Source organism: Varroa jacobsoni, unplaced genomic scaffold, assembly GCF_002532875.2.
Source record: "Varroa jacobsoni isolate VJ856 unplaced genomic scaffold, vjacob_1.0 scaffold_1144, whole genome shotgun sequence".
Classification (NCBI taxonomy): Eukaryota; Metazoa; Arthropoda; class Arachnida; order Mesostigmata; family Varroidae; genus Varroa; species Varroa jacobsoni.
This window is the reverse complement of record NW_019214046.1, coordinates 1-22,376: the sequence shown is the minus strand read 5'-3', so window position 1 is coordinate 22,376 and position 22,376 is coordinate 1. Positions and strand designations below refer to the sequence as shown.

At 46.6% G+C, this 22,376-nt stretch overlaps 1 long non-coding RNA gene across 1 annotated transcript in view; it reads right to left on the bottom strand.

Moving 5' to 3' along the window:
- LOC147752590 (uncharacterized) overlaps positions 1 to 22,333 on the bottom strand; it is a 37,403-nt gene extending 15,070 nt beyond the window's left edge. Inside the window, exons 1-2 of the long non-coding RNA XR_015313642.1 lie at positions 21,914 to 22,333; positions 12,121 to 12,310 (exon numbers count right to left, since the gene is read on the bottom strand). This is a non-coding gene — a long non-coding RNA (uncharacterized LOC147752590). The remainder of the gene's footprint in view (positions 1 to 12,120; positions 12,311 to 21,913) is intronic.
- Positions 22,334 to 22,376: the final 43 nt, after the last annotated feature.

Sequence of the window (22,376 nt, the reverse complement as noted above, 5' to 3'; positions counted from 1 at the left end):
AAAAAAAAAAAAAAAAAAAAAAAAAAAAAGCGCCCAGGAAACTGTAAAAGATCCATAACGCCAAAGTATATACTAATGTAGAATGGAGCTGCAATGGACCATAACGCAGAAGTTTTTCGGCGTCACAATACGTACGGTTTCTTGAGGGCCTATCGAATTTTTCTAAAACAAACTATGGATGAAAAAAGATTTGCGTCTTTATACTATGTTGGACTTAGACGGCGAAATCACATTTTGCTGCTCGATTTCATTAATGAGCTGGCTGACTGACTGACTAAATGTGTAGATTTAGTTAAGTTTTTTTACGACGTATTTATTATATTTTTTGAAAACTCGACAAGGTTGTGTGCAAATAAAAAAGGAAAAAAAATCGAATTCACTTGTTCTAGCCTTTCCCGACCGTAAAAATCTCGTTCTGCCATGTATAATTCCAGATACTTAACTACAATATATCTGATTATAACGGTTCGCTTTATAGTAGTGGCTCAACAGTAATGTTGCGTTCTGAATGGGTATCGGGCAAGCCTAATTCTCTATCAATCTGTCAATGTTTGTCATCCCTCAGTTCTTGCAAGGTCAGTTGTGAAGCCACTTATGTTACCCGCGTAGTTTTTCAGAATCATTACAGAGCTACAGAGCACGCAGTAGTCTTTATGTCTCATTTGGCTTTCTCTTATTCATTCTGGACCCCTATATTGCCGAATCGGTATTATGCTAAAACGGGGTGACTTGATAGCGCACCTCGATGGCACACATTCATTCCAACATATTCAAAGCATAGCCACATAATCAACGATTGTTATAACTAAGCAATGCTACAACGCCAGTACTTTTACAACTGCAACTAATGCCAGTGGCAGGCTGGGCAAATTGTCTCCTTTTTTCCCCTGAACAGTTTACTCAGCCTCTGCATGATGTGCAAGACCTCAGTATCAGGCTGTATCCAAACTGGGGTAACTAAATATGAGCGTGAATCTACCCAGAGTTGGTATCAGAGTAGGTAAGGCTCGCCATGCTGGCTACGAGGTCTTGTCAGGGAGCGAAAAACAGAGAGTAAAAGAAGTAGGCCACATCTGATCGCTATATATGCCGTTGCTGTTACCAGTTGTAGGCGGGGGACGAAGATCCGACACCAGTCGATTAATCGACGCCGACTACTGCTGCCGATAGAAGCGGTAGACAACGCTGGGCCAATCAAGTGCCAGAATTCGCCTGGCCTTTTGATCCTGAACTTTGAACGAACAAGAACATGTGCTGCACTACCTAAAGAAACCTGAATTTATACAAAGCGAAAATGAGAAAAATGGAGGAGCGCAGTGGTCTTCACTATGGAACAGGCTGCTCACAGCGGCCAATGCATTGTACTTATGACGAAATACTCACACATGTTAGCCTCGCAATCACAGTTATTGAGGGATCTGTCGTTATATATATATATACATGACACGATGTTCTCAGCGTGCACAAGAATAACTATCCATTGTGATACCTGGGTTTGTTTATACGCTTGATTATGCGCATAAACACATATAGACCTAAGTCGTCTTGTTGCAGTATAATCCCTTAAATATACACGAACACAGGCATATGCATTGAATCTTACTTTAGGCAATTGGTGGTTTCTCTTTATTGCTCAGTGTCTGCCGTTCAACGTTCACTTACAAACAGCGTACGTATAACAAACACATCGCAACAATATACAATTTGATGCTACACCACGATTATTTCGTGTTACGTTCAGCTTTAATTTTTGTTCGTGCCAACTATTTATCTAAAGATAAAGAGGCTAGACACGTTTTCCATATCTATAGCTTGATTCCTGTGGAGACGCCTAAACTGTCTTAGTTTTGTTTAGCCTTATTCGTCAACAGCATATTTGCAGCGCACTGTTGCATACATTTGAACGAGGGAAGGTTGGAGACAAGGGTCGAGTGGAACTGGGGGGCAGTAAGAGATCAGGAGCCTTCTCCTATTTCCGTGCACACGACACGTTTTTGGATCCAGGTATCAACTCTTTGGTGCGTGTTCGTGCTTTTTGTTGCCAGCCATAAGACCCTTCCCGTCTTGCTTACCGATCACAACTGTGCTGACTATTCCCAGTCTGACTATCTATTATTGCCACCTGCTGGTGCTATATTTTATTTATAGCAGCTTGTATCAATCAAGTTTATGTCGAGTTTGCTTGCTCGTCACGCCGTTCTAATCCAACGTCTTAGTAAACTAGTCACTGCTTCCAGCTCTCGATATGGCTCGGTCTGTCTGCATCTCCGTTGGTTTCCTTTGTGGCTGATCAACGGCACAAGCGTAGCTGTCATCATCAGCATGGTCGTCCTGTTGATTTGTTGTTCTGACGTCTTTTCGCTTAAGGTTTCCTGCCAGTCCTCTATTGTCCGTTCTTTTGCTCTTCCTTAGATATAGCTGCTTGCTGTGCAGGACGTTTACAGGTTCTTGTTTTGTCAGCGTTGCTGATGGTTGTGTCTTTGCAGCGCTGAATACATGTCTCGGTAGGAGTGATCGACCACGCACTCTACATAGAGGGACGGAGGGTAACGGGCCGCAGAAACAGACACACCCCTTAGCCTTGTTTTGTCGTTATTTTTTTTATATCTTTCACCCATTCTTACTCCTGAATTGCCCCTCTGAGTCGGCTTTTGTGTTGCTGGAGTTGGCGGGTGTTCTTGTAAAGGACTGACTGAAAGCATTGACATGCCAGCTAGTTTTCCTCTTCTGTGCTAGTACGAAAGATTGTTTGGACGGTTCGGCCGATAGCAGGCAAGCATGCTAAAGGCAAAAGTCGCCAAGCTTCTACCGTCTCTCTTGCTGGTGTTGTCGTCTTCGTGGCCTTTGTTATTGTCTCGTATCGCTTTAGTGTCGGTGCAGGCGTGTGAGTACATTAGGGGGCCACTCGATGACAATGCCCACTCCCATAGCTACAGTTGCTGGAACCGAATCCCCTTTTTACAGCCTACACTAACCCTGTGTACAATGCAATGGGATATTGTATAAAGTGATGGAATTGAGCAGATAGGGCCGAATTGCTGAAACAGAAAAGCCACGAGGTGTTGCTGGGGCTGCATCGGCTGCGACGGTTGGCGGCGGATTACCTCGGGGTCGCGGAACATTGCCAGGGGGCAACATTAGGGTTGGTGGGCAAAAATGTTGGGGGTCATTCACTCCTGCTGTCGCCAGCAGTGACAAGCAACGAGTAACGACCGCGTCAGTGTCCAGCATCTCATAACGCAAATAGATCAACTATTTGAATGCGAGTGAGGTTCGATGGCGGTACTGATGCCTGCGATGACTTTTTTGTCTTCGCTATCTTTCCTAGACGTTTGTCTTGGCGGTCTGGACCTAGTAGCGGTAACTCAAGTCATGCAAAAACTCGCGTATCCGCCAACTACACTTAGCTTGTTTACAGACTTTGATGTTCGACAAAGCTAAACGTGGAACTGATCTTCTCACGTAGTGTTGATGCTTGTTTCAACGGATATAGAACATCCCCTCACTTTACAGAAGCATTCTCTACCATCCCAGACTCTAGTGGTCGAAGTTTGTTCTAACGAACCTCTTTGCTTTCCCGCTACTCCATTCAAAGTTCCGTTCGTACCAGCCGCTTAGCTCCTATCTCGCTGACTTCTCATCGCGAGGCCGCTTCGGACGTCCTTCATTCCATGCCGATGTTGCATGCTATGCAAATACTACAGCAACAGACAAAACAAAAGTCTACTGCCCGAACCTTGTACACAAGCAGATAATCTACAAAAAAAAAAAAAAGGATAAAGAACTTCAGGGAGGACTTCGCAGGAGATTTCCGCAACATTCCGTTCGATGTAACTAAATGACTTGACTTTGGGCGCCGGTTCGGTGCTTCTTCCTGCTTACACTGCACACATAGCCGTGCTGTCGACTTACCTATGCTGTTGTGTTGGTTGGCAGTGTTGTGCCCCTGAAACTGTGGTTGTCCTATAGCACTTTCCAAGAAAGAAGTATCGCATGCCGGTCGGGCACCTGCTCCTTTTCTCAGGTTTGCTAGCGTGGCTGCAGTCTACGTAGTCCTGTCAAAGGCCGTAGCGCATCAGAAGCAAGCAGTCGTGCAATGTGGCAAAATGTGGCCGCTTGTTGCTACTGTTCCGGCTGCTGCATGGCTTGCTTTGCATTTGTCGTTAGATAAGTTTACTGTTCTCTTTCCCAATATACATATTTTATTCCGCAACTAGTCACCTCCGCCCTCAGCCTCGCATTTCTGCTGTAACAGTAGTTGTAGCCTCTGCTTTCGCTTCGTAGTGAAAGTCCGACAACCCAGGGGTGAAAACGGTGGCAGTAAAAGCAGCACGACGGCATCGTAGGGGCATCGACGGTGTCTCTAGCCGTAAAGCTGCCACAGTTGGGCACGATAGGTGAGAAGGGCCACGCCTCGATTGCTCGAGGCTGTTCGATCGGCGGCGCCATCGTTATATGTACGTGTGCTGACTAGTCACTTACCGCCCTCGTCATATGAGTCCTATTCCTTATCCTTGCCCTTGTAGAAACTCCGAAGTGCTAACGCGTCCGCCATTCGCTCCGGCACGCTACCAAACACCAAAAACTCTATCGTTTAATCTATTTTGCCAGCACTACGGTACAATCCACCTACACATCGCGGAGCGTGGGGAGAAATCTGGTGTCGGCTAGGGGAACTTTCGCGGAAAAGGCTTCGGAGTTTCACAAGGCGACGAACGGTCTGCCGTGTTGCGAGAGTCGAGGAAATGATAAGCTGGTCACCACACGGACACAAACCAGCACGCGCCTAGTGGTGGGTCGCATAACGCGTACATTTATGGGCAGCTGGCGCATAGTCGAAGAGACTTCCCATTACCGGAAAGGTTGATTCCACGCTAACGCCTGACGATAACAACAATAACAAAAGGGACATTGCCATTCATAACCACATATGTAAGTATTATATTGTTATAAGAAGGACGACAACAGTCATCAGTTCATTTTCGTATGCATAGACCTCTTATTCATGCGTTATTATTGTTGAGACCACAAGCGTTCCTGTCAAACAGTCGCGGTTTCGGCTGCTGCTGAGAAGCAGAAGGGTGTCAGCAATCGAATCTGCCTCTACGCATCCTAGATCAATACTAGCTACATTTACTCACATAGCAAATATATTCTAAACGAGTAAATGAAACCATTGATTTATTCTCGCCCTTGTCTTCCTTTAGTGTGGAACGACTCCACCAAGGAATAGCCTCGTTAAAAGATACTTGTCATTCTGTTCTAGTCTTTTCCCTTTCCTTGAATAGTGTATTTGCTGTTAGACACTTGTTCCCTACTTGTATAACATGATACAATCTAATATATACCTATTTTTTCGGCTTTTATATTGCTCAACAGTGTCACACGTAGACTACATCTTTTTGTGCATCTATATTAGTTATCGTCTCAATTAGTACTTACGCTGTTCTCTTAGACGTATTGTCATTTGCTCTTAAATCGATACATGGAAAATGTTAAGTTGGCCACTTTCAATTTTCATTTATTGTCTACCTAGTTTCTCTGTTATTATCGTCAGTAGTCTTGCTATGATTGTCAACTTGTCCACCATCTGCTAGTGGTTTAATACCTTCTGTGCGTAACAGTTCGCTGCGCCAACGCAGCAACATACAATTTGCGGGTGACTTCGTGCAGTAAGAGTGGATTAAGAAGACTGCAGCTCTGTATATGTACTGGGTATAGGCTTTGGGGCAACCGGTGTCTATGAAGTACAAATAAAAAAAAAAAAAAAAAAAAAGTACAAGTGGAAGCTGCTATGAAGTGCTAGACAACACTCCGAATCGCCATTCTACAGCTGACTTGCTAAACTTCGTTTCGTCAGATACATATCGAGATGATAACCTCGAGACAGTCTAAGTGGCCTTAGATCCTTTGATTAACGACAGCTTAAGAGAGTTGTTTTGGTATATCCAGCTCTTGGTATAACTATCAGGGGTGCGAGCCTCCAAGATAGCATCAATGCCTGCCTAGCTTCTCTTGGTCAGCCACTCTCAATGAATGTATCACATTTTATGTTTCAGCTTTCCTATGATCACTGGCGCTCTCGCCGCCGTTTGCTTTGCATCGAACTTAATTAGTGTGCTGTTGTTGCCTTTGCTGCCTCTGATTCTGATAAAGTGGTATGGATCGCTGGCTGTGTGTATCAGCCGCCTTCGCCGCCGTCATTACAATGTTCTTGCTGTATTGTGCCGGACCGAGCTTGTCGTCAGCTCTTCTCGGTAACAACAACCGTATCATCAACTGACCCTCATGATCTGTCTCGGATGAGTGAACGACTGGTTAAACAAGATCTCTAGGGTAGGGAGGGATTGATAAATGCAGTCGTAGCTATCAAAAAACAAGCACTGGAAATTCGTAGTCGCGATGCCGCATTGTCACGATATAATGATCTTTGAGGCTAGCTCGATTTCCGATTTTTCCATGCATTTCACTCGTATGCTCAAGCACAATCGCACACACCGCATAAGAGCCATATGTAAAGCATAGGTACAGAAACTTGCACAACGTGTACAAATACTTATCTATGCATATACAACCACATGTGTTAAAATATATACATAATTATTTGTTATAATATAACTATAGATTCATCCATTAGTTGTTGTTGTGTCTATGCGCACTGCTAGTCGATAATTACTTCAAGCCTTATGCCGTTTTACAGGAAAAATTGGGTGTAATCATTGTTATATGCAAGTTATCATGAGTGGTTTCGTTTTTTCCGTCTAACGGGCCCTCATTGATGTAGACGAAGTCGCCTACAACAATAGGGATGGTAGAAATGGATAAACAGGGCGAGGGAGGGGCGTGGAGTAGTCTTCAAGATTAGGAATTATTGCTTTAAAAGATAGCACTGGCTTTAGCTCCGTCTATCACTCGATGTCCCTCGGGGGCAAGACATGGAGCGACAACAGCAAACAGCTTGTCTTTCACTCGAAGAGAATGCATCTCTCTTAGCTCTTTATGTTCCGACACATTATATCCTAGCAGGGTTTCGGCTTTCTTGTTAAGATTGCCGTCATGTGCCCCACTCATCACAATTTTTTGCTCCCTCTTTCTACTTCTATCACAACCTCCGTGCCGCCTCACTGGTCTCGATATAGTATTGCCATACGAAAAGCCCCCTTCTTCAGGAAGCAGTATTCCGACAATCAGTGTCTGTATACACGTCAACTCGGGTGGGCCGCTTGACTTGGTTTCGCTTGCCGTGGTAGTCTTCTTCTTCAGAGAAGAAAAACGCTTGGGGCGTTGGTTTATAGCTTTTTTTAGCCAACCTGACCGACCGGTATAACCTCCGAGTATGCAATGACGCAAGATAGGATAGCAGAGCTCTTCTGTCACCCTTCTCATCCGTCACATTTGTTATGCTGTTGTTACCCATTAACATCGATAGTTCGCACAATCGCAACTGCGTGAGACCCGTTTAGCGTATGCTGGACGATATCAGGAGGCTCTGCTTCTTTGTTTTGTGTAATGAGCTCCGACTATCCTCCACACATTGGGTGGGTGGAGGTAGGGCGCTGCCGGGGTTGCAAACAGCCACAGCAATTAGTACCACACACCCGCGGCTCATTATGGGCTAGCGCCACAACAGTACCAGCATCGATAAATATAAGCAACGATGCAAATCACTGAACAGAAAAAAATTTGAACTCATTGACTGACGCTTTATTACTTTGTGAATTAATGGAAGCTAAAAGTTATCTTCTAAATTTTCTAATAATTATTACCACAATACAATCGTGATTACTAGTTCTTTTATGTGCCTATTATGCATTTCATTTTCTCTTCAAGGCGATCCTACATGCATATTTATTCTTCACCAATTTGTTCGATTCAGCCTCCTATTGAGCAATTGTCTACGTAGGATAGGATATTTAAACATTCCATGTTACTATCTCGTCGAGCTTAAATGAGGTCGGGGAACAAACGCCGTATTTAGTTACCTCTCAGGGTAATACCCAATGACTGTACATTTTTAGACACCCTGGGTCTCTAGCTACACTGCACTATGCCTGTATATAAATAGCGAAATGTCAAGAGCCTTTCACTGTGTGGCGTTTAGATGAGCTCTCTAATGTACCAAGCACAACCTTTATCTTCCCACCTAAATATTTTCGTTCGTTAGTATTATGCCGGAGCCGTTTAAGCCAATAAAAAAATTTGCCTCTTTTGTCACTGATCAGAAAAGTAGCACGAAGCAAATTTAATGATGGATGCAGCAGAGCTCAACAATAATAGTAGTAGTAACAAGCAAAAAAAAAAGTTGATTCGAGTAGATACTAGACATAGGTAAGACAAAGCTCAAACTACGTATCTATTAGGAAAAAACAAAGCCAAATTTGTGCGCTCGACACTGTGTGATGGTCGCTCATTTGAAGAAGCACAGACCTACGCGTTCAATGGAAGATGTTTACTTATATGTGGTCGCGTAACCTATTATCGATGCCGACCTTGGTTACAGCTTGGAAATGTCAAGGAGCATCAAGGTAACAGTGTGGCCTCTGTTATAGCCGGTCGAGAAGGGCGGTTGGGGGGGGGGGGGGGGGGGGGCAAAACTCGTTATTCAGAAGCGATGAGAGCCTGGCTTGTAGATATTCCAGTTTGTCTAGTTTCCGATCGAGGTTTTAGGTGGTATTCAACAGGAGCAATTACAGACGAGAGGAATAAAACTACGTATGTTGGCCTTCGTGACTTCCTCTGTGTTCGAGACATAAAACCTCTGTATTCGATGTCAAAAGTCAAAATGGAACACTAATTTTACCATTGGACATTGATATTCAATTGGACCAGAAGTTGTGGCGAGTTCGTGCAGCCCGGAAAAGCTAAATGTCATGTTCAAGATTGTTCCACTGGGTTTGGTAGAGTAGACAACAACCAATAAGCAGTTAATTAAAACTGGATGTCAGGAACAAATTTGATTTGTAGTAACCAGAAGTCATGCTGATGCAGAATAATGAGCTGGGAGCGTCGATCATTGAAGGAAACAATTTTCCGTAGATTAAACTTGCCTAAAGTAAAATTTACCCAACTCGTTAAGATTCGTATGTTACCAACACGACCGATTAGAACGAGATAACTAACAGACGTCACTAAGCCCCATCGACGTTAAAGTGAAACTGCTAGAAGCAACATCTCTGATGCGATCGGTGTCTTTTTGGAGAACACCAACATCAGAGTTCTCTGAGGGCTCATCCAGTGCACGACTGGCTACTTCTGAAATGTCTGACATGAATCAAATGATCCAGTACGCTCACTGGCCTCGCTAAGATGACTAGTGAAGACATTTCATGTAAAAGATCAATTGAAACGTTGCAATATTTAGAGATTTCGTAACCTATTTGAGAGTTGCTGTAGTCGATCTCTAACGGCGAGGTGGTCAGGGGTGTTTCAACGGCAGCAACACTGCCCTTACAACGCGAGTTCGACAATTGTGCGAAGCCTTCGAGGAGAATATATCAGAAAGTTCGGTTCTATTAGCCAAGGCCAGAGCGGCGCCGTTGAGATGCCAATAAATCATTGATAAATTTGTATTGATTACAGCCGTTTACGCTGAATAAATCGTACAGAAATTGTTTGAGTAAAACGGGGCTCTCCTCCTTAACGTGCTGATGCTTGGATCGGTGAATCACTGGCTCTTTTGAAAGTTGTTAGTTGCGGATAGAATCAGAGAGATTCCGTGGATGTTTGCCCTTCCGGAAGGGCGTAAAGGAAGAGCCCCATGGACTCATTGAGCAAATGCATCGCAGTTGAGTAGAAGGCGTCCGCGCAAGTATGGCTAGCTGATCTACTAAGGCGAAGCGTCACTAATAAATTTCCACTGGTACAAAAGAGAAAAAAATACTAAGTTCACAGAAATGCTTCATTTAAAGCGCCTTGAAAAATAAAATTCTTCTCGAACGTGTTCACTTTATGATGAAGACAAGAAAATCTAATACAAAATACAGGTCGAGTGTATCAGTGTGCCAACAAAGCGGATTACGCAGACTTCCTTATTCCTTGGTGTGTACGGTTAGTGAAAACGAAGCTTTCAGGAAGCGAACCGGACACTATTTCGCTGCCAGTCAGAACCCCCGAGTGTTTATTATTGTTATCTTCTCCTGATTGTGAAATTTGCTTGGCATTTGGGATCAGTTCAGTTGGAAGAGGCGTCTCATTTTTCCGTCGAAAAGGAGATGGGGCCTTTCGTGCCTTGTCGTCCAACCGGTACATTTGCAACTAAATTGCTTCCGAGCCGAACAGCGTAGGGAAACTCGTGGCTTGATGAACAGCTTCGAACACATGGTAAGGTGTAACTCAGTCTGTATTCTATAGTGCGGTGGATTCATGCAGTTTATATCCCTACGCATAAACAGGTAAGAGATGCGAAGGGAGCTACCAAAGCAAAAAAGTATTAGGTTTAAAAGGCTTTTTTTGTTTTACAAACAGAGCTGGTTGATCTTTATATGACAGAGATGCACACACTTTAAGCAGTTAAGCGGCCTCTCGCAAAAATCTGGGTAAGAACGTCTCGCCATTTCAAAAATGGGCTATAGTTTTTATCCACATCGAAGCCATGGTTATCCAAAGCCGTTGTCAATCGTTGTCACTTCAATCAGTAGTGCTAGAACTTTATTTGACTTATACAACAAGGCCTATCACTTAAAATTTAAAAAAAAATTCGCTTCTGCTGGAATCTTTCAAATTTTAGTATGTTTAAAATAATAATAAAGTCAGTGATCCGTGCTGACAACCATTTGGAAGCGACTCAAGGATATGTATATGTAGTGTTCAGGATCGATGCGTTTAATAAGGCCAGCGCAGAGTGTGAGTCGTTAAGACTTGGCAACCTTGGCATATAGGAAGACATTACGTAGGGTCGTATATGGCAGACTTCGAAAATCTGCTCTTTGTATTTGATAAGATTAACACATGGTCAAGTTATGAAACTTCCCATTTAAGCGGCTTACCTACCTGCTGGATGCATGATTGGACGATGAGCATTTAAGAGTAATCTCAACAAACATATGCTTACTTTGCTAAATAATTTGTAGAAACGATGTTAATAATGTTAATTCATAGTAATCGCCTGAATTCTAAATTTGCCGACACAGACAACTATTTGTTCCATTTTGCCTAAACAGGCGTTATAAAATAGAAATTCTAGATGTACAACAGATGTTCGTTAAATAGGGAAAACTATGTTTTGTATAGTAGAAGGCTGTGATAAACGGGAGCATCTCCACTCGTTACTCCACGTTGGTTCACTCGAGATAGCTAGCAAGTGAAGATTAAATTTGAGATACTAAAAATGTCGTCAATAATATATATAGCACTCAATACATTTCGCTGGACCCGTGATGCCCGCAACCCATCTATAGGTAATTTGACCACTCCCCTAGCAAAAACAGACAGTTTGTTTGGCAAAGAAGAATACTCTGAATAGTGCTATTGCCAACAAGATCATGCATTGGTCGTCCGATTGGATGTCTCGAGTTTTATGCCCGGTACCGCAGTTAGGCATTTTATCAAACAGCTAGCTCTTAACCCGAAACGAACCGTGTGTGTACGCCCAAATTCGAACCAAGACCACGATGTGCGCCTCAAATTTAGCAGGCAAACACGTCATTCACTACATTATCATGGGGACAAACTGGCCAGGGTCTAGCAGCACGTTCGTTATTACGGAGCTACTGTCGTAACACATTTTAGCAGAAATAGTTTAGCTGTGTGAACTGAACAAATTGCCCAGTTAATTCGGCCGGTATATTGCAGCAGAATGTCAGATCAGACGGCAAGGAGCCCAGCTGACGGGACTGTTGATGAATCAGGATACCTAAATCTACACTAGGACGAGTTCTTATTGCAATCGCCTCTACGACAACTCTACTGCCGGCTTCGTCTACGCTTGAAGTGAAATAGTCTTCTCGTTTCGGCTGTACTTAGCAGTTTGCTACAATAATATTAGCGGTCGTAGCCGATGTAGTCAACCGTATCCGTCACGCCACACAACGTAGGATACTTTTGTGTAATCCTGAACTTCCGCCCATCCTGATAACTTGCTACTCTTACCCAAACCGTGCCTTGCCTAATTTCGTTACTTACTCAGAACGGCTTGTTTTACTCGCTGGTGATGGACAACGAACTTCTTGTTGGTCAAATCTTCAACTGGCCGAATCTACCCATCGATCCGTTCCGTTTGAACGAATTATGAGGCATCGAATCCCGCCTTGCCCTATTGTAGTTCTGCTGTTGGCCATTTCCCACTAGTCATTCTCCGCTTGCCCGCCCCGCCCTGCAAAGCACAGTAGCATTTACTTAGTTTCGTACTGAGTCAATTAGCTTCTCCCGTCCATCAGCAACCTTTCCCCTACAAGTACTTGTTTCTATTCGTCTTCGCCCTATTATTGTTTTGTCTTCTAGCCGAACTGCCAATTGTAAAAAGGCGGCGACAATTCGACTGCGCTCAACAGCAACGTCTGTATCCGTCAGGTATCTCTGTCCACGGAAAATGCACCATGGCGTTGACGCTGGCGATATTGCGGCCTGTTATTTCTTAAGTTACTACAGCTGGTAAGGTAACAGCGGCATTCCTTGCCTGTTCACTATCTGGTTGACTATCCTTGGACTAGCACCCTCATCATGGTTTCCTGCAGATATCTTCTTTACTTCCACTCGACTTCTTTCGTCAAAGAGTCGTGATCATAGTTGGTCATAATCGGCACCAACAACAGCAGCACAAGGGGATTCATACCGGAGCCTTGCCTCTTGCCTGTCCTCTTCAGCTTCAACACAGCGAAGTTCCAATCGTGAGCAACATCATCATGGTTTCTGTTGTTGTTGTTATTGTCAGAAAAACGTGGGCCTTATCTGTGGTTGGGTTGGTTACGGTAGCTGACAACGTCGCAGTAGCAGCAATGCTTGCTGCACGTTTTCATCATCGTAGACGCTATAGACTAGAAAAAGCTATAGCTTTGTTGTTGTCGTTGCTGTTGCGCTGCTTGTTATTGAATCCAGTTAGGCTCTTTTCCCCTTTTTCTCTTTCTCGCTTTCTCTCTCTCTACTTATCACAGTAGCGCACTGCTGTGCGTCATCAGCAGTGAGTGTCGATGAATATTTAGTGGTCACTCATTGTTTTCAGCCTCTTCTTATCAGTGCAGCCGCTCATCAAGCGAAATGAACTGCAACAGGATTAGTAGCAAGAGCTGCAACAACGGCAGCGGCAGCGACAGCATGGCGGTTTTCTCCATGTCCGTATGGTTGTCTTCTCTGTACGCGTCAGCTCGGTACGTCGATCACGATCGGGAACGGGATTGGTTCGTTGGGTTCAGAACCCATCGTAATTTCATTTCGAGCTCGCCACAATCGTCCGCAAGCAACATTTGTTTATAGTTTCGCTATGATAGCAGGCTCAACGTTCCCTCTCCGATAGCCACGATGCAAAACCAGGCTCTTAAACCGGAACCGCCGAACTCAGCAGCGGCCAGCATAGTTCAAACACGGAAAAGTGATTTATACTGGTGTATTTAATACTTGCACAATAGCTTAAAGATGCTGAAATCGGTGGCAGACAAATCGACTAGCCACTTTAAGTCATTCTTTTTCCTACAACCACTATGAACAATTACCACTAGTGTATTTTCCTTTGGCAGCTGCCTTTTTAGCCCCATAAAGAAACAACGGGAAGCCAACCAGTTTAGTCGAGTGACTAGTCCTGTTTCGACTTCTTCACTGCTATTGCATCTCATCCTATCGATATCAGCCAGCAAAGCAGTAATGACCAACGGCGACAAGCGGCAATAGAAAAGCAAGCGAACGCTTTTGAACAAGTTCACAGTGCAGTTGACCCACTGCAGCATAATTCACATACGGCAGCGGAAGCCAGTAAGCAGGCGACGGCGGCAGCAGTACGAGCAGCTGCTGCTACGCTGTCAACTGTTCTAACGAAACTTGTCACTATTAGAGGTGGTGTAGTTGTTGACTCGTCACACCGCAGAGCTTCACAGCATCTACTACAGAGGCGGCGCCATATGTAGCGACCCAATGGCCGCTTGATTCCCTCCCTCAGCTGGCTACCATGAGCATCAAGATCATTGCCATCAGCAGCTCAATGATCTCCATGGCAATTGCGCGCCTAGCAATTCTTTTTGGGGTTTTTGGCGATACGCTGACGCACAGAAAAGCAATATATAAATCCACCTATACAAGCATGTATGGCCACACTGAAGACGCAGTTGGAAAAGCAACGAAATCGATTCATCGGTTCCTTGATGCTAACGCCGACGCCGACGACAACGACAGTTCTGTTAGGCTCAGTCGCAATCACTTAGAGGGTGGCTGGCTGGCTGGCTGACTGACAGAGCTTGCCGGCTGATGAACGTTACGAACGAGGGACAGAAAAAAAAAAAGAACACGAGCGCTTTGATAGCTGGGTGGCAAAAACCTATTCTTGGCTCACTCGCGCTGGTTGCGACTCTGGCCGGCAACTTCTGGCGTTGTAACGTCGTCTCGGATCGTGTTTTCTGGCTAAAGCAGCGGGCTTGCCGCGCCTGTCAATTTCGCTCATCATCGTCGCAGTTTCTTGTCGTTGTCGTTGTTGTCGTTGTCGTTGTTGTTGTTGTTGTCGTTGTTGTTATTGTCGTTGTTGTCGTTGTCGTTGTCGTTGTCGTTCGTCGTCGTCGTTGTCGTTCATCGTCGTCGTTGTCGTCGTCGTTGTCGTTGTCGTTGTCGTTGTCGTCGTCGTCGTCGTCGTCGTCGTGGCAAACGCCAACGGTAAACGGCGAACGGGAAATGGCTCTCGATTCGCGACTCAGCTCAGGATCGGCGAAAATAGCAAGTTATGAAATAGGATAATTTTGAGCGCTTTCGGTGGCTGTTATCATTACTGCAGCTATTGCGCGATGCGTCTGTCGTGTGCGCGAAGATCAGATCCGCTTTCCGTGGGCGCAGCGGCAGCGAAGCTGCCTGCCGGCAACAAGAACAACAACAACAACAAAGACGACAACTACAGTTCATTCCTTCCTCTGGATGGATCCGTTTGCTCGCCACTCAACCAGCTTCCATCTTGGCGCCTCTCAATCACGCTAATGTTACACTGTGCCAATGCATAAGTGCGTTTTGCGGCCGGCTCGTCGATGGCAGTTCTGCTGTTCGTAATGGTATTGCTATCTGAATTTCTGTTACGGCTGTTATTTTTGTTGCTGCTTATGTTACTGCTGTTTGTCGTTCTGACAACAAATTCTTTTACAGCGACGCTAGTAATGGTATGAATACCCATGTAGCATAACCGACGCCTTTGCCAGTGGTGATTGTTGTCGCAATGGCCGTAAAAAGAGTACAATGTATATACATTACCTACTACATGGACATCCGATTTTCAATAACCAAGCTAACATGTACTGCTTATGACGTATGTTAACTAATTTGGCGGTTTTTCTCGTCTGTTGTTGTCGTTGTTGACTCTCATTCCTATCGACTTTATACTCATGTCCCTGTCTTGCGCTTACCGTTCCTCAAGCTCGCTAAGATTATATATGGTCATATTATGTTATATATTTTTTTTTATATATTATTTACTATCCATATGATTACATAATAAACTGTAGTACCAGTGTCCCACTGTTGTTTTATGATTATCGTTTCGTTTGTTGACGTCTTCGTCGTCAAAGTCATCGTCGTTGTATTGCTGACTATGATAATAATAATAAATGCGAATTCTGATAGAGAGTAACTTGTTTGCCGAGCTTCTTCTTTCTCATCTTATTGTTTGTTATTGTCCCTATTGCGAATAGTGATAATTTTCGATAATGTTTTTTCTACCGCTTCTAATGTCGATGTAGCAGTTACATTATCATCACCGCGGCTATTCCTGCTGCCGCCACAGCAGCTGTTATTTCTTCTGACCTTAGTTCGTCTTTTTTTTGCCGCCGCCGCCGCCGCCGCTGTTGTGTCTTCACATACAGAAGATACTTTCCATTCTTGCCAAAGTTATGCCCGTCAATTCTACCATCACCGCGTCTGCTGTCGTCTTCGTTAGCCGCCGACATCATAACCATCAACGCCGTCAACATCAACAGGCGCGCTAGCTTCGCATTGCATCGTCGCCATCATATTAGCATCAGCATCATTCACAGCGATACTTTTCCATCTGCAGCCTTTTTTCGGTTCTCTCGCTTCAATTCATTGCTTCTTGCTTCTAATGCGTTTCTTCGTTTTCATCATCCTTTCACCCTCTTACGCTCTCGTTGTTGAGACGCGATTGCCGACCGGCCTCCCTGTTTGCTCGTCTCTGTCTGTTTGCCGGCGCCTCTTCGGGCTCATGCTATTTTGTTGTTACTGGCCATCAGCAGCAGCAAAGCTCGGTGTGACGCTGTCGTTATCATCACCGTTGCAGCTGCTGGTGCTACTGCTGTTGTTGTCATCGTCCAAACGATTCTTTTCGCTCTTCGATCTCTGTTGTCTTTTAGCCGCGTTGTGGCTCTTGTGGATGTGATGTTTCTTTTCTTTAACGCGTTTTGTGATACCCCAGATTAGAATGTATGCAGAACTGTGAGTGTGCGTGGAATGGTGCATGTATCAATCTGTCCGTCTGCTACTCGTGTGTGGCTCTTTTAGTCTAAGTAGATATCTATTTAAATGTATGCATATACGCTCTATCGGTTTGTATATATATGCTTTTCCGTTTACTTCTATGTGCGAATGTGTGTGTGTGTGTGTGAAGTCCATTGATTTTTCGCGCGCCGCGTCCCTGTCGGCGACATGATAATTATTCGGTTCGTCTCAGGTCGATTGAGTAAATGGTTGCCGATTAGGCGACTAAAGCATCGAATGCTGCCGCCATCACCACCGCTATCACTGCCGCTACGACAACTACCACCTCCACCGCTGCTGCTGCTGCTTACTTGAGCAAAGACTGCCAAAGACAGCGACGCGATTTGGCTTCGACTGTTGTTGTTGCTGCTGCTACCGCCATTACCATCCTTGTCCTCGTCATGTTGTTACTGTTATGTCCATCGTTGTTGTCGCTGCTGTTATCATCATGATCATCAGCTTCTTAGTCATTCCATCCTGTTCTCGATCTTTCCTCTACTGCTTCTACTTCGACTTTTTCAGCAGGCGGAAGCGCAGTCATTGCTCGCGATCGCACTCGTTGTCCCGTCAACCCCTGCCACCACATGGCCGCGCCCGCCGCCGCTGTCGTCTCTGTTAGCCACCTCATTCTTTTAGTATTCTACCCTTATACGAGCAGTACCAGAGCCCCCACCACCGCTGACTCGTCTCCAGTCGACCAGCGGCGTTTACCTTTCGCCTCCTGATGCTATACTACAGCATGGTGCTTGTCGTTCTTTACTGGAGGGTAGTCGGTAATGCTTGTGCCGTTCCTGATACTGCCGATGCCCTGCCGGCCGCGCTCCGAGCCGCGCGCCCATCTCACTCGTTCCTTCCCGCTCAGTCGCTCACTAACTCGGAGCCAGTGCGTGGTGGTTGTCGTCGTCCATTTCGTCGTCTTCGCGGTTGAGGCTAACAGCAGCAGCAGCAGCGGACGATAGGTGGCGGGAGTTTGTCGTAGTACTTGTAGTAGAGGGTGATCTGCTGCCATTGGTGGTGGGACTTGGGTGAAACGCGACGGGAACTGTTTGGATGTGTGGAGGCGAATGTCGGTCTTGAAGCAAGGCGGGGAAAGTAGGGGATTGATAGGGAAAGATAGGGGCGAGATGCGGTAGTGGCGCTTTGTGGCCTCTGTTATCCTTCTGAGGGTACTCGCTGATGGCTAGCAGCGTGCGGACCAGTGAACGAGTGGGCGAACTCGCAAGCGAGTCCGAGAGCCTCTCGCCGAGTTAGATGGTTAGATGGCTCGGTGGTGGCTGAAGCGTCAGCCTGCCCTTTACTCGCCACTCCTCGTTTCCGAAGTAAGCGCCGAGGGAGGTAGGGTGTGTGCTGCTAGGAAGTATGAGGTTGTGCCGAGTATGAGAGGGTGCAGTAGAGACTGAGAACGGCTAAAGGCGAGACGATGATGTTGGCTAGGGTAAAGAGAGTGAAAAGACGAGGCAAAGAACGGAAGGAAGAGAGAGAAGGGAAGTTACGGGGATGCAGGCGAAAACAGGAAAGAAAGATAGGGTAAGGTTGAGAGGAGAATCGGGGAGCGAGAGTGACCGGGAAAAGAGTATAGGACCAGGGAATCAACCGTGGGGAGGACGCTAGAGTCGAGTGTGCCTTCAGCCGAAGAGAAGCAGCCGATCGAGAGAAGGAAGGAAGGCGGCAAGCGGATAGAACCTAAGCAGAGTCTGATAGGCAAAAATGGCTGTCTGCCAGATAGGCAGGGTAATAAGGTGGGGACGACGAGGCGTGTGGGTAGATGGTTGACGCATAACGGGCCACGGCTCTCTATGCTGTGCGTGCATAGCGTGTGTACGTGCTTTCACAGCGCACGTACAAGACACACGCTACATAGCACGCAGGCACAAGTACACAGGGTCGGAACACCGAACATGGAGCGAATGGGCCTAGGGGGATGGGTAGAAAAAGGAGGCAGTAGTAAGCTCTGCCGTTGCCGCCGCTGCGCGCAATTGAGATGCTCCTCGCCTTAGTTCGCCGTCCGGTTCAGCCGGTCCAACCCAGCTCGGTTCGCTCGACCTCGACATGCCACCCTCCTTCAAGTCAGTAAAGCGTCCGAACGAGTCCCTAGCCCCCTGGTCTTTCATACGTGATGGTGGTCACCGCGGCTGGCAACAGTGATAGAAGTGGAGCTGCTCCTACCCCAACCATCCCGACCCCCGGTAAATCCAAAGTACTCACCGCCGCTACACCTTTCTCCCAGCAGCAGCTCAACGGATCCGCCACTGCCCCTTGCGCCAGCCTCGTACGCCCCTCTCCACTCAAACGACCGACGGTAACGGCAGGCTTAAAGGGGTCGGGTCTGCCAACCGACATCCAACTAATGCCCTAACCTTCTCCACATCCTGGTTGCCCCTTAGCTGCTCGTCGTATATAATTATTTATGCCAGTTTACGACTCAGTGGTCGCGTAAGGAGGGACCAGAGAGAGCATTTCAGACCCTCAGGGCTGGGTGATAGTGGCAGGAGCCCCGGCGGCTATGGCGGTGATGGAAGTGGCCGTAGCGGTGACAGCGATGTTGGCCGCGTTGGTGGCTTCGTCGGCGGCGTTGCAAGCGGGAAACGCGTTCCTGGTGGGTTAGCGCCATTGAGAGAACGATGTACAGAGAAAACGCTGTGCTCATAAGGAGAGTCGGCGAGCCGAAACAGCGGAGGAGCAACGCCGAACAGTGTGATGCTCGACTGTGGGGGGCCAGCAGAGTGGCAGGAGCCAAGAGCAGCAGGGGTCGTTTTCGTTGTCGCCTGCAGAACCGCTCGCTAGGGAATGAACCAACGGTCTGGCTTAGTGCCCGCGCGTTCCGCGCCTGTTTGGTTGTGCCTCCCCTTTGCTTGTAACGCAAACGGGGGAGTGCCGTGGGTAAAACGGGAGGGAAGGCGAAAGTAGATAGGCTGGGGTGGTGATGCGCGTTGGAGTTGCGGGGCAAGCAGTAGTGGTAGTGAGGACCTGTCTTGGGGCCGATGGCGGCAGCAGCAACAGCAGAAGAACGGTGGGTTGTAGGACAACAACAACAACGACGATGACGAGAATAAGAAGCGTTCTAGCGAACAGGCCGACGGGCCGGAGCAGGCCACTCAACCCATCGTTCTCCTAGTGCAAACAGCTGTGGAACGGTTGCTTTAGTGGGGCTACCAGAAACGACTCAACAATGGGAGCTTTGGGAGTGATCGCGAAAAAAGCTTGGCGAGTGACGATGGCCGCACAAACGATGGGGATTGTAGTGTTCGCCTCTCTAGTGGCTGGTAGTTGCATACGAAAGAAATACGTAAGTTGAAGGTGATGTCGGTATCCATGTCGGATCCACGGGCTGGGCTTGAGGGATTACAAGGACTAGCGAAGGACCATACGGAACCATAGCAGAAACATAGAAAGACTAAGGAAGTTCCATACGGAGCTAAAGGCAACAGACAGGATTCAGTTGATCGAACTGGAGCGCCGCCATAGTTGTCTCTAACACCCCGCGTATTCCGTTCTCTTTGTTCCGCTTTTCGTTTGTGTTGTCTTCATCTTCTGCATAAGGTGCCGCATGACCCAATGAAGCTCTGCTCCCGCAGAGCTGTTGCTCCCGCCTGGGAGTTTGTTGCGGCAGAAATGCTGAGGGCTATGCTTTCTTGCCGGCCTGCCACTCAGCTGCAGCTCATCTTGGCTCATGTATCAGGCACATCATACAAACTCGATGTTGTATCTAACGAACAAGTCAGACTGTTTGTCTGTACGGTCGTGGCTGCGCTGGCGAGCGAGTCCCCATCGACCGCCAGGCAACGACGAGACAATAAACTACTGTCGAGTGGATGGTCTGTTCCCGGCCACTATCGGCATCACAGCGTGCGAGCATCAGCAGAACACACATGGCTTGTCGCAGATCGAGGGTGCGAGAGGGATAGAAAGAACGCGAGCCAACAGCACTCTTCTTCTTATTGTCGTTTGTTCTCTTTGTCGTTATTTTGTCGTCGTGGCACTCTCGTAATTCTCAACATAGTCTGACGCCCAGCAGCGACAGCAGCAGCATTCCACGATCGTCGTCGTTGACAACGAGCAATTCATCGCAGCGGGTGGTAATTGTGGTGATGGCGGTGGTTTTGCTGTTGCTAGCGCGTTTGTCGATAGCGTGTATGTGCTCAGCGTCGATATTTCGAGGTCATGCATTGACGAGCGTCGCGATTGACACCACGAGACTACCACTGTTACTACCGCTAATACTTCTCTACGCGCGTATGGCGGCCGTCATTGCATTGGCAGCGAGTTACGGTAGTGAGTGACTCGCGATAAGCAGTTGAACGAGTCGAACAGTCGATATTGGCGGATGACCAAAACACCCGAAAAAGCAAGAGCAGCAGCAGCAACAATGGCCTGCGGGTCGATGAGTATGTGAGCCTAACAGCAGGCTCCTGTGCCTCGAACAAGACGGGTGCTGCTGCTCGTGCTGCAAAACCTACCCCTGACCACAGCAGGAGTCAAGACGATGAACAGACGATCTGAGAGATATTAACATACATACAAAGAAGTACACTATTATATATATGGAAAGAAATTTCGTTAGGTAAATACAGTGGGCACACATCTTTTCATACGTGCAATGATACTCTTTAATGCGACTGAATGGAAATATATACGTTTCCTCGTCTAGATAGAGTAATGACAGGAACAACATGCAAGGGGAAAATAATATATGATGCGCATCCGCTTGTTTTCATGATGTACTCAAAAGAGGTAATGATATTTATTTTGTCGTTCATGCTTTCTCTTCGCGGTGGACATCGTCATATGGATTTTTTTTGGGAATATTTTTTGTTGTATTTTTCTTACTAATAAAGTACTGATTCTCGGATTTTAGTTTTATGTCCATCATTGGTGGGTCTGTCCTGTTGCATGCTGTTTATAAATATGTTTGGGGGCCTGTTTTCCATGAAGACTTGTACACTTCTGAGACTCGGAAACCTTTTCTATTCGACCTGAATTTCTCGCTACTATGACCTGATAGAGATCAGCGAACTATGATGATAGAAAGTTCGTAAAAATCCGTATACTTATTTCTTTAGAGTCTCTAAACCATTGATGATCGGGCCAAGTTGACTTAGCGAAGGTAGGGCTCTAGGTCCAGTAGGTTACCAGGTCCGTACACACGACGACTAAATATATAGACATTGTGGAAATTCTTATTTCTAGTAACAGCGCGATTTGTCGTCGCTCTGAAGACAGCAAAAGCTGGCTGTTTCCGACCTTTTTCGTCGACGAAAACGGGCCTAGTAGTTCCTCGGTAACGTTTCTGGTTGGTCCTGCTACTTACGAAGGTACTGTTTTGGTGCTGCTTTAGTCGTTACTGCAGTTCTGTAGGCCGCTTGCAGCAGTAGTAGTAGTAATAGCAGCTGCAGGAACCGCAGAATCTTGCCGCCCGCTGCTGTGGCCCCAGACCCTCGCTGTAGCTGTTGGCTTAGCCTAGACGAGGACTGGATTTCTGGCCGCCAGGCCATCACCGGTGGTTCTGCTGGCGAAGCGCGTCTAGAGTAGCGCCAGAAGACAGTGAGTAGCCGTTTTCTCTAGCTGTTTTCTCGCGTCACTCTCTCGTCTTTTCGTTGTGGCAAGGCGGTTCTCTCTGTCTCGCACTCACTGGTGGCGTTTGCCTCGCTCGTCGTCGTCGTCGTTGTCGTCGTCGTCGTCGTTGTCGTCGACACCACCACTACCGCCTCTGTCCTCGTACTCTTTATAATTTTTCGCTGCCGGTTCTCCCGCTATTTCTTGTGTTCCAATAT